This window comes from Galeopterus variegatus, unplaced genomic scaffold (assembly GCF_000696425.1).
Source record: "Galeopterus variegatus unplaced genomic scaffold, G_variegatus-3.0.2 Scaffold4080, whole genome shotgun sequence".
In the NCBI taxonomy this organism is placed as follows: domain Eukaryota; kingdom Metazoa; phylum Chordata; class Mammalia; order Dermoptera; family Cynocephalidae; genus Galeopterus; species Galeopterus variegatus.
The window spans coordinates 58,955-69,604 of NW_007730191.1; the positions used below are offsets into that span (position 1 = coordinate 58,955).

General features: G+C 36.8%; 1 pseudogene; it reads right to left on the reverse strand.

The window, feature by feature from the left end:
• Nucleotides 1–2,044: 2,044 nt before the first annotated feature.
• Nucleotides 2,045–2,896, reverse strand: LOC103602276 (annotated as a pseudogene).
• Nucleotides 2,897–10,650: the final 7,754 nt, after the last annotated feature.

A 10,650-nucleotide genomic window follows, 5' to 3' on the forward strand; every position in this document is an offset into this window, starting at 1 on the left:
TTTATTTCTCTCTCTTGCCTAATTGCTCTGGCTAGGATTTCAAGTACTATGTGGAATAAGAGTGGTGAAAATGGGCATCCTTGTCTCATGCCTGTTTTTCAACTTTTCCTTCTTCATTATGATGTTAGCTGTGGGTTTGTCATATATGGCCTTTATTGTGTTGAGATATTTTCCTTCTATACCAAATTTGTTCAGAGATTTTTAATCATGAAGGGATGTTGAGTTTTATCAAATCCTTTTTCTGTAGTTATTGAGATGATCATAGGGTTTTTGTCCTTAATTTTGTTGATGTGGTGTATCACATTTATTGATTTGCAGATGTTAAACTATCTTTGCATCCCTAGGATAAATCCCACTTGATCATGGTGTATAATCCTTCTGATATGCTGTTGAATTAGGTTTGTTTGTATTTTGTTGAGAATTTTTGCATCTATGTTCATCAGTGATATTGTCCTGTAGTTTTGTTGTTGTTTCCTTGTCTGATTTTGGTATCAGAGTGATGCTGGCCTCATAGAATGAGTTTGGAAGAATTCCCTCTTAGATTTTTTGGAATAGTTTCAGAAAAATTAGTATTAATCCTTCTTGAAATTTGTGGTAGAATTCAGCAGTGAAGACATTTGATCCTGGGCTTTTCTTTGCTGGTTTAATGCTGATTACTGATTCAACCTCATTGCTCAATTTTGGTCTGTTCAGTTATTCTATTTCTTTTTGGTTCAGTATTGGTAGTTTGTATGTGTCCAGAAATTTAACCATTTACTCCAGGTTTTCCAATTTGTTGGCCTATAGCTGTTCATAGTAGTCTCTAATGATTCTTTGTATTTCTGTGGTATGAGTTGTAATATCTCCTCCTTCATTTCTGATTTTATTTATTTGGGTCTTCCCTCTTTTTTCCTTAGTTAGTCTAGCTCATGGTTTGTCAATTTTTCTTATCTTTAAAAAAAAACAACTTCTTATTTCATCAATCATTTGTATTTTTTTTTTTTTTTTTGGTCTCTATTTCATTTAGATCTGGTCTGATCTTTATTATTTCTTCCCATCTACTAAGTTTGGGATTGGATTGTTCTTGTGTTTTCAGTTTCTTGAAGTGCAACATTAGGTTGTTTACTTGAAATATTTCTACTTTTTTATTTAAGCACATATTGCTATAGATTTTCCTCTTAGTACTGCTTTTGCAGTATCCCATAGCTTAAGGTATACTATGTTTCTCTTTTCATTTGTTTCAAGGAATTTTTTAATTTCCTTCTTAATTTTTTGAAGAGTTTCATCCTTCTACTGATTCTTACAATTTCACTGGACTTTTGGCCCCAAATGAAAAAAACTGCAAATAAAAAAAAAGAAAACATTGGCAGTGGGATGTGACAACTGTCCCCTTGGGACCGAAGTCAAGAAGAGTATTTCAGGCAAGTGTGGGGTCCAAGCAGCAGGGGCAGTAGCCTGACCAAAGATCCCCAGAGAGCAGAGTTTCTGAGCTCCCTGAGTGGGAAAAGCCCCCAGGAACCTAAAAGTTAACACACAAGGACTTGTGGGCATGGTGGAACCCAAGCCACTGGTCCCATGGGCAAATCTTTCTCATGCTTGGTTAGGCTCACTTTGGAGAAACTGCGCTCATGTGACAGGATGGCCTGGGTGAGAGAACACAGGTGCTAATGGTAATCACTGGTGAACATTTACAACTGGTGTCGGATTGTAAAAGGGAAAGCTAAAGGCTACAACCCAACTGACTGTACACTAGCTCCTTTGCAATGACTCGAATTTCCTGATCCTGGTGCAAGGCTCTGTCACTCAATTTCTCAGGGCTGTTAAGGTATTCAACTTTCAGTCCTCTCTTAGGTCAGGCCCTTACCTGTGTGGCTTTAGCCCAGGTCCTCACTATTTGGTGGCTATGATATAGGAGTCCCAACCCTCTTTGGGAACAGTGTTGCATCAAGCAAAGGAGACTGTTTTTCTAGTACATGCAGGAAAAAAGAGAGGCCCACATACTTCTGCCACTCCAAGGAGCCAGAAAAGGTCCCTGGTGTGCTCCATTCTCTACAGATGGGCTGGGTCATAGCATCTGAAAATCTGTCATGGTGGTGAAGTCCTTGAAGCTAAGCTAAATGTTGCCCTATACAGTTGTGTCCTTCTCTTGGAAGGCCTCAGTCAGCATTTGCTACTGGGTGCACACCTGGGTGAAACAGTTGAGCTGCATGGCAGGGTTAGCAGAGGATGGGCAATAGTGGGAGACCAGGACATGGGTGAACCAGGGTCTCAGGTGATAGCCTATTTGGGACAGAGCCTACTGCAGCCCTGTATAGCTAATGGAGTCTGTGAAGTCCAAGTCATAGAGCTAGAAGGTTCTTCCACTGCTGGATAAATTTACACAGGGCTAAGAAACCATAGACACTGGTGTAGCCTGACTTGGTCTTGTCAAACATGTTTATTATCATGAGGAATGTCTCATCATTGAATGAGGACCAGTTGGAGTTGACCAGAGCCTGCTTCAGCTCCTTGATGAAGATGTAGCCACTGTTATCAGAGTCCACTGACTTGAACCAGGACCAGGCTTCAGGATCCACACTGGGGGGAGCACCATCCTGTCTATAAGGCCTGGGCTGCTAGGCACCATAGGAATTTAGAGGTGGTTGATTATAGGGGCCCTCTGGCACTGCACAGCCATATGGTTCTACCAGAGTTACTGAGGGGAGCCACCCAGGGTTGAAGTGTCCATAGGGCTCTCCACCAGCTGGTGGTCCATTAGGGCTTCCAGGGGCAGGACCCCCATAACCACCACCACGGTGTAGTTTGCTGCCATATTGCTGTCCACCATGGGGGAATTCAGGGTAGAAGCTGCCCAGAGGGGCTCAGGTGCTTGTCCCGCAGCTCCTGGGCAGCCCTGCCTGAGCATATAGCTGTTCATGGTAACTCTGATGTCGCACATCCTTCCTTCTTAATAACTTCATTGAACCAATGGTTCAGGAGCATGTTGTTTAATTGCCATGTATTTGTACAGTTTCCAAAGTTTCTCTTGTTATTGGTTTCTAGTTTTATTCCATTGTGGTCTGAAAAGATACTTGATAAGATTTCATTTTTTAAAACTTGTTGACACTTGACTTGTGGCCTAACATGTGGTTTATCCTGGAGAATGTTCCATGTGCTGATGAGTAGAAGTGTATTCTGAAGTTGGATGTTCAGTAAATGTCTGTTAGATGCATTTGGTCTATGGTGCAGTTTAAATGCAATGTTTCTTTGCTGATTTTCTGTCTAGAAGATCTGTCCAAGACTGAGAGAAGGGTGTTAAAAACCCCAACTATTATTATATTGGGGTCTCTCTCTCCCTTTAGATCCAATAATACTTGTTTTATATATCTGGGTGCTCTGATGTTTGGTGTATATATATTTAAAATTGTTGTATCCTCTTGCTGAATTAATCCCTTTATTATTATATAATGCCTTTCTTTGTCTCTTTTTATAATTTTGATTTAAAGTCTCTTTTATCCAATATAAGTATGAGGGTACTTTAAAAGGTTCATGGAAAGTTTAGTATTATCTTTTATTTTATTTTATTTTTTCAATTTTATTTATATTTATCTTTGTGGGATACAGTGCATTGCTTCAAAACATGCACAGTGATTCATTTAGGGTAGATAGCATAGTTTTGTATCTGTTAGTCTATCCCTTTTCTTCCCCTCCCAGCATCTGGTAACCATTATTCTACTCTCTTCTTCTATGAGAACCATTTTTTTTTGTCTTTATGTTCCACATATGAGTGTGACCATGCAATATTTGTCTTTCTATGCCTGACTTACTTCATTTAACATGATGATTTTCAGTTCCATCCATGTTGCTGCAAATGATAAAATATCATTAATTTTTATAGCTGAATAGTATTCCATTGAATATATATACCACAGTTTTTTTCTTTTAATCCATTCATCCATTGATGGGCATTTAGGTTGATTTCATCTCCTGGTGATTGTGAATAGCATTGTGACGAACATGGAAGTGCAGGTGTTTTTTGATATATTGATTTCATTTCCCTTGGGTATATACCCAGTAGTAGGATAACTGGACTGTAAGATAGATCTATTTCTAGTTCTCTGAGGATCCTCCTTACTGTTTGCCACAATATCTGTACCAATTTACATTCCCAACAACACTGTAGGAGGGTTCTCTTTTCTCTGCATCCTTGCCAGCGTTTGTTATTTTCCGTCTTTTTGATAATAGCCATTCTAACTTGGGTGAGATGATATCTCATTGTAATTTTGATTTGCATCTCCCTGATGATTAGTGATGTTGAGCATTTTTTCATGTGCTTCTTGGCCATTTGTATGTCTTTTGAGAAATGTCTGTTCAGGCCCTTTGTCCATATTTTAATCAGGTTATTTGTTTTTTTGCTGTTGAGTGTTTGAGTTCCCATATATTCTAGATATTAGCCCCTTGTCTAATGTGTAGTTTGCAAACACTTTCTTCCATTCTGTAGATTTTCTCTTCACTTTGTTGACAGTGTGCCATGGCCATGCAGAATCTTTATAGTTTGGTATAGTACCATTTGTGTATGTTTTGTTTAGTTGCTTGTGCTTTACTAGTCCCATTCAAAAAAGTGCTGCCCACTCGCATTTTATGTAGCATTTCCCCTATGTTTTCTTTTAGTAGTTTCATAATTTGAGGTCTTAAATGTCTGTCTTTAACCCATTTTGATTTAAGTTTTGTCTATGGTGAGAGACAAGCATCTAGTTTCAATATTCCATATGTGGATACCCAGTTCTCCCAGCACCACTCATTGAAGAAGCTGTCCTTTCCCCACTGTATATTCTTGGCACCTTTGTTGAAAATCAGTTGGCTGTAAGTGCATGGGTTTACTTTGGGGTTCTCTATTCTGTTCCATTGGTCTAATTTTTCTATTTTTATGCCAGTACCATGCTGTTTTGGTCACTACTGCTTTATATTTTATTGTGAAATCAAGAAGTGTGATGCCTCCAACTTCGTTCTTTTTGTTCAAGATTGCTTTAGCTATATGGAGTCTTTTGTGGTTCCATAAAAAATTTAAGATTTTTTCTATTTATGTGAAAAATATCGTTAGTATTTTGATAGGGATTGCATTTAATGTGTAATTTTTTGTGTAATATGGACATTTTGGTAATGTTAATTCTTTAGATCCATGAACATGGGATATCTTTCTATTTATTTGTGTCCTCTTCAGTTTTTTTCACCAATGTTTTATAGTTTTTATTGTAGAGGTCTTTCATCTTCTTTGTTAAATTTACTCCTAGGTATTTCATTATTTTTTGGTAGGTATTATGAATGGAATTACTTTCTTGATTTCTTTTTCAACTATTTTGTTATTGGTGTATAGGAAGGCTATTGATTTTTGTGTGCTGATTTTGTATCCTGTCACTATAGTGAATTCATTTGTTAGTTCTAGTAATTTTTTGGTAGAGCCTTTAGGGTTTTTTCTGTACATGATCATGTCATCTGCAAATAGGGATAGTTTGATTTCATCCTTTCTGATTTGGATGCACTTTATTGCTTTCTCTTGCCTTATTGCTCTGTCTAGAACTTCCAGTGTAATGTTGAATAAGAGTAGGGTAAGTGGGCATCCTTGTTGTGTTCCAGATCTTGGAGGAAAAGTCTGTAATTTTTGTCCATTCAGTATGATATTAGCTGTGGCTTTGTTGTATACAGCCCTTATTGTGTTGAGGTATATTCCTTCTATACCTAATTTATTAAGTGTGGTTTTTTTTAAATTTTTTTTATCATGAAGTGGTATTAGATTTCATCAAATGCTTTTTCGGCATCTGCTGAAATGATCGTAGATTTTTCCTTCATTCTCTTGATGTGATGTACCACATATATTGATTTACATATGTTAAACCATCTTTGCATCCCTGGAATGAATCCCATTTGATTATGGTGAATGATCTTTTTAACTTGTTGTTGGATTCTGCTTGACAGTGTTTTGTTGAGGACCTTCACATCTGTATTCATTATGGATATTGGTCTATAGTTTTCTTTTTCTGGTTGTGTTATAAGGTTAATATTGGCCTTGTAAAATGAGTTTGGAAGTATTCCCTCCTCTTCAAATTTTTTGGAAGAGTTTGAGAAAAATTGGTATTTGTTTTTCTTTAAACGTTTGGCAGAATTCAGCAGTAAAGCCATCTAGTCCTGGGGTTTTCTTTGTTGGGAGACTCATTATTACTGCTTCAATTTCATTAGTCATTATTGGTCTATTTATGTTTTCTAGTTCTTCATGATTCAACTTTGGTAAATTGTCCATGTCCAGGAATTTATCCATTTCTTCTAGGCTTTCCAGTTTGTTTGCTTGTAGTTGTTTGTAGTAGTCCCTTATGATCCTTTGTATTTCTGTATTATCAGTTGTAATGTCTCCTTTCTCATTTCTTATTATATTTATTTGAGTATTTTTCTTTTTTTCTTTGTTAGTAGCTAAAGGTTTATTGATTTTGTTTACATTTTAAGAAAACCAACTCTGTTTCATCAATCTTTTGTATTGTTTTTTAAATTTCTAATTCATTTATTTCTGCTCCGATCTTTCTTATTTCTCTCCTTTTACTGATTGGGGGTTTGGTTTGTTGGGGTTTTTTCTAGTTCCTTGAGGTGTAATGTTAGATTGATTATTGGAAGTCATTTTTCATTTTTTTGGCATTTATTGCTATAAACTTCTTTTTAAAAATTTATTTTTATTTGATTGGAGACCTCTGGGTTTCCTGTACCTGGATGCTGTCATCTTTCTCCATACGTGGGAAATCTTCAGCCATTATTTTCTTAAATATGCTTTCTACATCTCTTCCTTTTTCTTCTGCTTTGGGTATGCCTATTATGCAGAAGTTATTTCACTTGAAGGAGTCCCATATTTGCTGTATTTCTATTTCATATTTTTTTTGTATTTTTTTTCTTTTTGCTCCACTTATTTGATAATTTTATATGTTTTATCTTTGAGCTTGCTGATTATTTCCTCAGTTTGATTAAGTCTGATGTTGGAGCTTTCTATCGAGTTTTTCAGTTCAGATAATGTATTCTTTATTTCTAGAATTTCTATTTTTTTTAATTGATTCAATTCCTTCATCAAGTTTCTTATTCTGCTCTTGGCTTGTTTTCCAGATGTAATTTAATTTTTTATCTGTATTTTCTTGTGACTCCGTGAACATCCTTAAGAAGGTTATTCTAAATTCTCTGTCAGACATTTCATAAATCCACTGTTCCTCAGGGTCCATTGCTGGTTCTTGGTTTGTTTCCTTTGATGGTACAATATTTCTCTGTTCTTTCTCAATCTTTGTGTCATTACATTGATGCCTGGGCATTTGAGGAGACTGCTTCCTCTTCTAGGTTTTATCCTTATTCTTTGGCAGTGTTAGACCTTTGCTGGTTAATATCAGAGTTTTGTCTCTGATCTGTGGCTTTTTTTCTTCAGTTCTTTGTTGGATTATTATTTACCACCACCACTTAAACTCTGCACTGGAACTAATTAGTTGTCCTTTGGTTAATTCCAAAATAGGGGGAACTTCTTGTGGGGACCAGCATTTGAGCCCTATGGTTGAGCTAAATTGCTTCTTTGCTGCTGCTTTTCTGGGGAAGGCTTTTTGTGCAGCTCAGATTTTGATTGTTGGGCTTTTTATCACATCTGGGTTTTGTGATGTCAAATAATCCTGGGTTGTTTTGAAATTCTGCCCTGGGACTGAGTCTTTCCAGAAATCTGCATCCCCTGCAGCTCTATCTCCCTGAGCAGTCTACACTGAATGGGCCTGTGCCTGTTGGAAGGGATATCAGCTTCCCATCTGTACCCTAATGTTCCCCCTGTGGACCAGCCTGCCCCTGATTCCAAATGCTTCCTGTGGGGTGGACTTTGTGCTAATCAGTTTCAATAACTCACTGGCCTCTGGGTGGCTCCTATCTTCTGTTGGCTACAGCCCATCACTCCTGCATGGGTCTATGGGAACCCTCTCAGTGGTCTCACTGGCCTGAGTGCTGGTGTGGTATGCTACAAGGCTCTCTTCTCCCCTTCAGACCCCAAGCAACTTTAGACTAAGCACTCAGCTGTGGCTTTTTTTGGCTTCTGCTCTGTGTGCTATGTATGACTTCTTCCTGCCCCTCACTGAGGCCAGCCCCGAAGCAGCTGGGGCCCAAAATGGTCAAAGTAGTCCCTTCTTTCTCTCACCACAGCTTCTCTTGCCTTCGTGAACTAGGCAGGCCTCTCCTCTTCTTCCTCCAAGCCCCTGAAGTCCCAGGTTGGCAATCTCTTTCTTTTAATAGTTGTAAATTAATCATTTGTGGGAGAGAGTGACACTGAGGACTGTCTATTCCACCACCTTGAAGGGAGATGCCATCTCCCTTCAGTATTATCTTTTAATTCTATTTTTCCATGAATCTTTTGAAATATAATCATATAACTAGCTACTCCTCTTCATTTTTGGCTTCCATTTGCATGGAATATCTTTTCTCATACATTCACTTGTATTCTATGTGTAAGGATATCTTTACAGGTGAAGTGAGTTTCTTATAGGCAGCATATAATTTTGTTTTATTTTTCAATCCATTCAGCCAGTCTATATCTTTGAAATGGGGAATTTAATCCATTTACATTCAAGGTTGTTATTGAAAGGTGTAGTCTTACTCCTGACATTTTATTAATTGTTCTTTTGTTCCTTTAAAATTTTATAGCTGTCTCCAAATATTTGGAATATTACAGCTGTCAAAACAATTTATTGTTTTCTATCTAGTTTAATTCCATGTGGCTTGAGAACATACTTTGTATGATTACGTCTGTTATTTTAAATATGTTAAGGTGTGTTTCATGTCCCAGAATGTCGTCTGTCTCAGTGAATAGTCCATGTGAGCTTGAGAAGAATATGAATTTTGCTGTTTCTGGATATTCTATAAATTTAAATTATATAGTTAATTGATGGTACTGTTTAATTCATCTATGTCCATATTTATTGGTAGATCTGTCAGTTACTGATAGAGTGGTGTTGAAGTATCCAACTACGAAAGTGCAGTTTTATATTTTGCCTTGCAGTTCTATCAGTTTTTGCCTCATTGTATTGTGATGCTCTCTTTTTAGGTGCATACATATTAAGAACTGTTATATATTCTTGGAGAATTGATCCCTTTATCATTATGCAATGCCCTTCTACATCTGTGATAATTTACCGTGCTCTGAAGTCTGTTTTTGCTGAAATTAATGTTACTACTCCAGCTTTCTTTTGATTGTTGTTAGCATGTACAGTGGATTGAGTTATGTCCCCCCAAAACTCACTGAAGCTTGAATTGTGTACCCCAAGTTTCATATATTAGAAGCTTTGTCCCCACAGTAACTGTTGACAGTGGTAAATGCTATTATGGTAATTGAAAGGTGGGACCTTGAACAGGTGATTTGATTGTGGGACCATGCCATGGTGAATGGATTAAAGGTGGTGGCCAGGGGCATGGTTCTGAGGGCTTTAAAAGAAGAGAGAGGAGAATCTGTCTCTCTCTTTTGCTCTGTCTGCTCTCTCTGCTTCCACCTTCTTGCAATGTGAGACCCCTGGGTCACTGTCATCACCACCAGATGAACTTTGGACTTCACAGCCTCAGAAACTGTAAGCAATAAATTTCATTTTTCTTTAAAAATCACCCAGTCTCAGGTATTCTGTTATAGCAACACAAAAAGGACTAATAAGCGTGTTTTTCCATCCTTTTACTTTTAATGTATATATGCCTTTATATTTAAAGTGGATTTCTTGTAGACAGCACATAGTTAGGTCTTATTATACATCCACTCTGACAAATTTTGGGTTTTTTTTTTTTTTTTTTTTTGTCCTTTTCTTTTAAGACCGGCCGCACTGCACTCAGCCAGTGAGCGCTGTGAGCGCACTGGTCATCCCTATATAGGATCCGAACCCACAAATGTTTAATGTGATTAATGATATAGTTCAATTAATATCTACCATATTTTTTACTTTTTTCTGTTTCTGTTGTTCTTTGTTTCCTTTTTGTCTTAAATTCTTTTTCTGCCTTCTCTGTTTTACATGAGAATTTTATATGAATCTTTTTTCTGTCTTCTCTTTACGTATCAATTACATTTCATTTTAAACATTTTTAATGGTTGCCCTAGAGTTTGTAAAATACATTTACAGTGAATCAAAGTCTGCTTTCAAATAATGCTGAATCACTTTATAAATAGTGCCAGTAATTTATAACTGAATATTCCCAATTCCTCCCTCTCATCTCTTATAACGTTGTTATTCATTTCATTTACTCATAAGCTATAGTCACCAAATACATTGTTGCTGTTATTTTCAAAAAACTGTTGTCATTTAGATCAAATAAGAATAAGAAAACTAAAAGATTTTTTTAACTTTTGTTTATATTCTAATACTCATCCTTTATGTGGATCTGAGCTTTTGAACAATATGATATTCCTTCCCTTAAGAACTTCTTTTAAGATTTTTTGCAAGGCAGGCCTACTGGCAAAAAATATCCTCATTGTTTGCTTGTCTGAGAAAGTATTTCTCCTTCACTTTTAAAGTTTAATTGCCTTGGATACAAAATTCTGGGTTGGTGGGTTTTTTCCTTTCAACTTGTTAAATAGTTCACCCCACTCTATTCTTGTTTGCATGGTTTCTGAAAAGAAGTCCTATGTAATTATTCTTGTGTCTCTATAGGTGAGGTGTTTCTTTC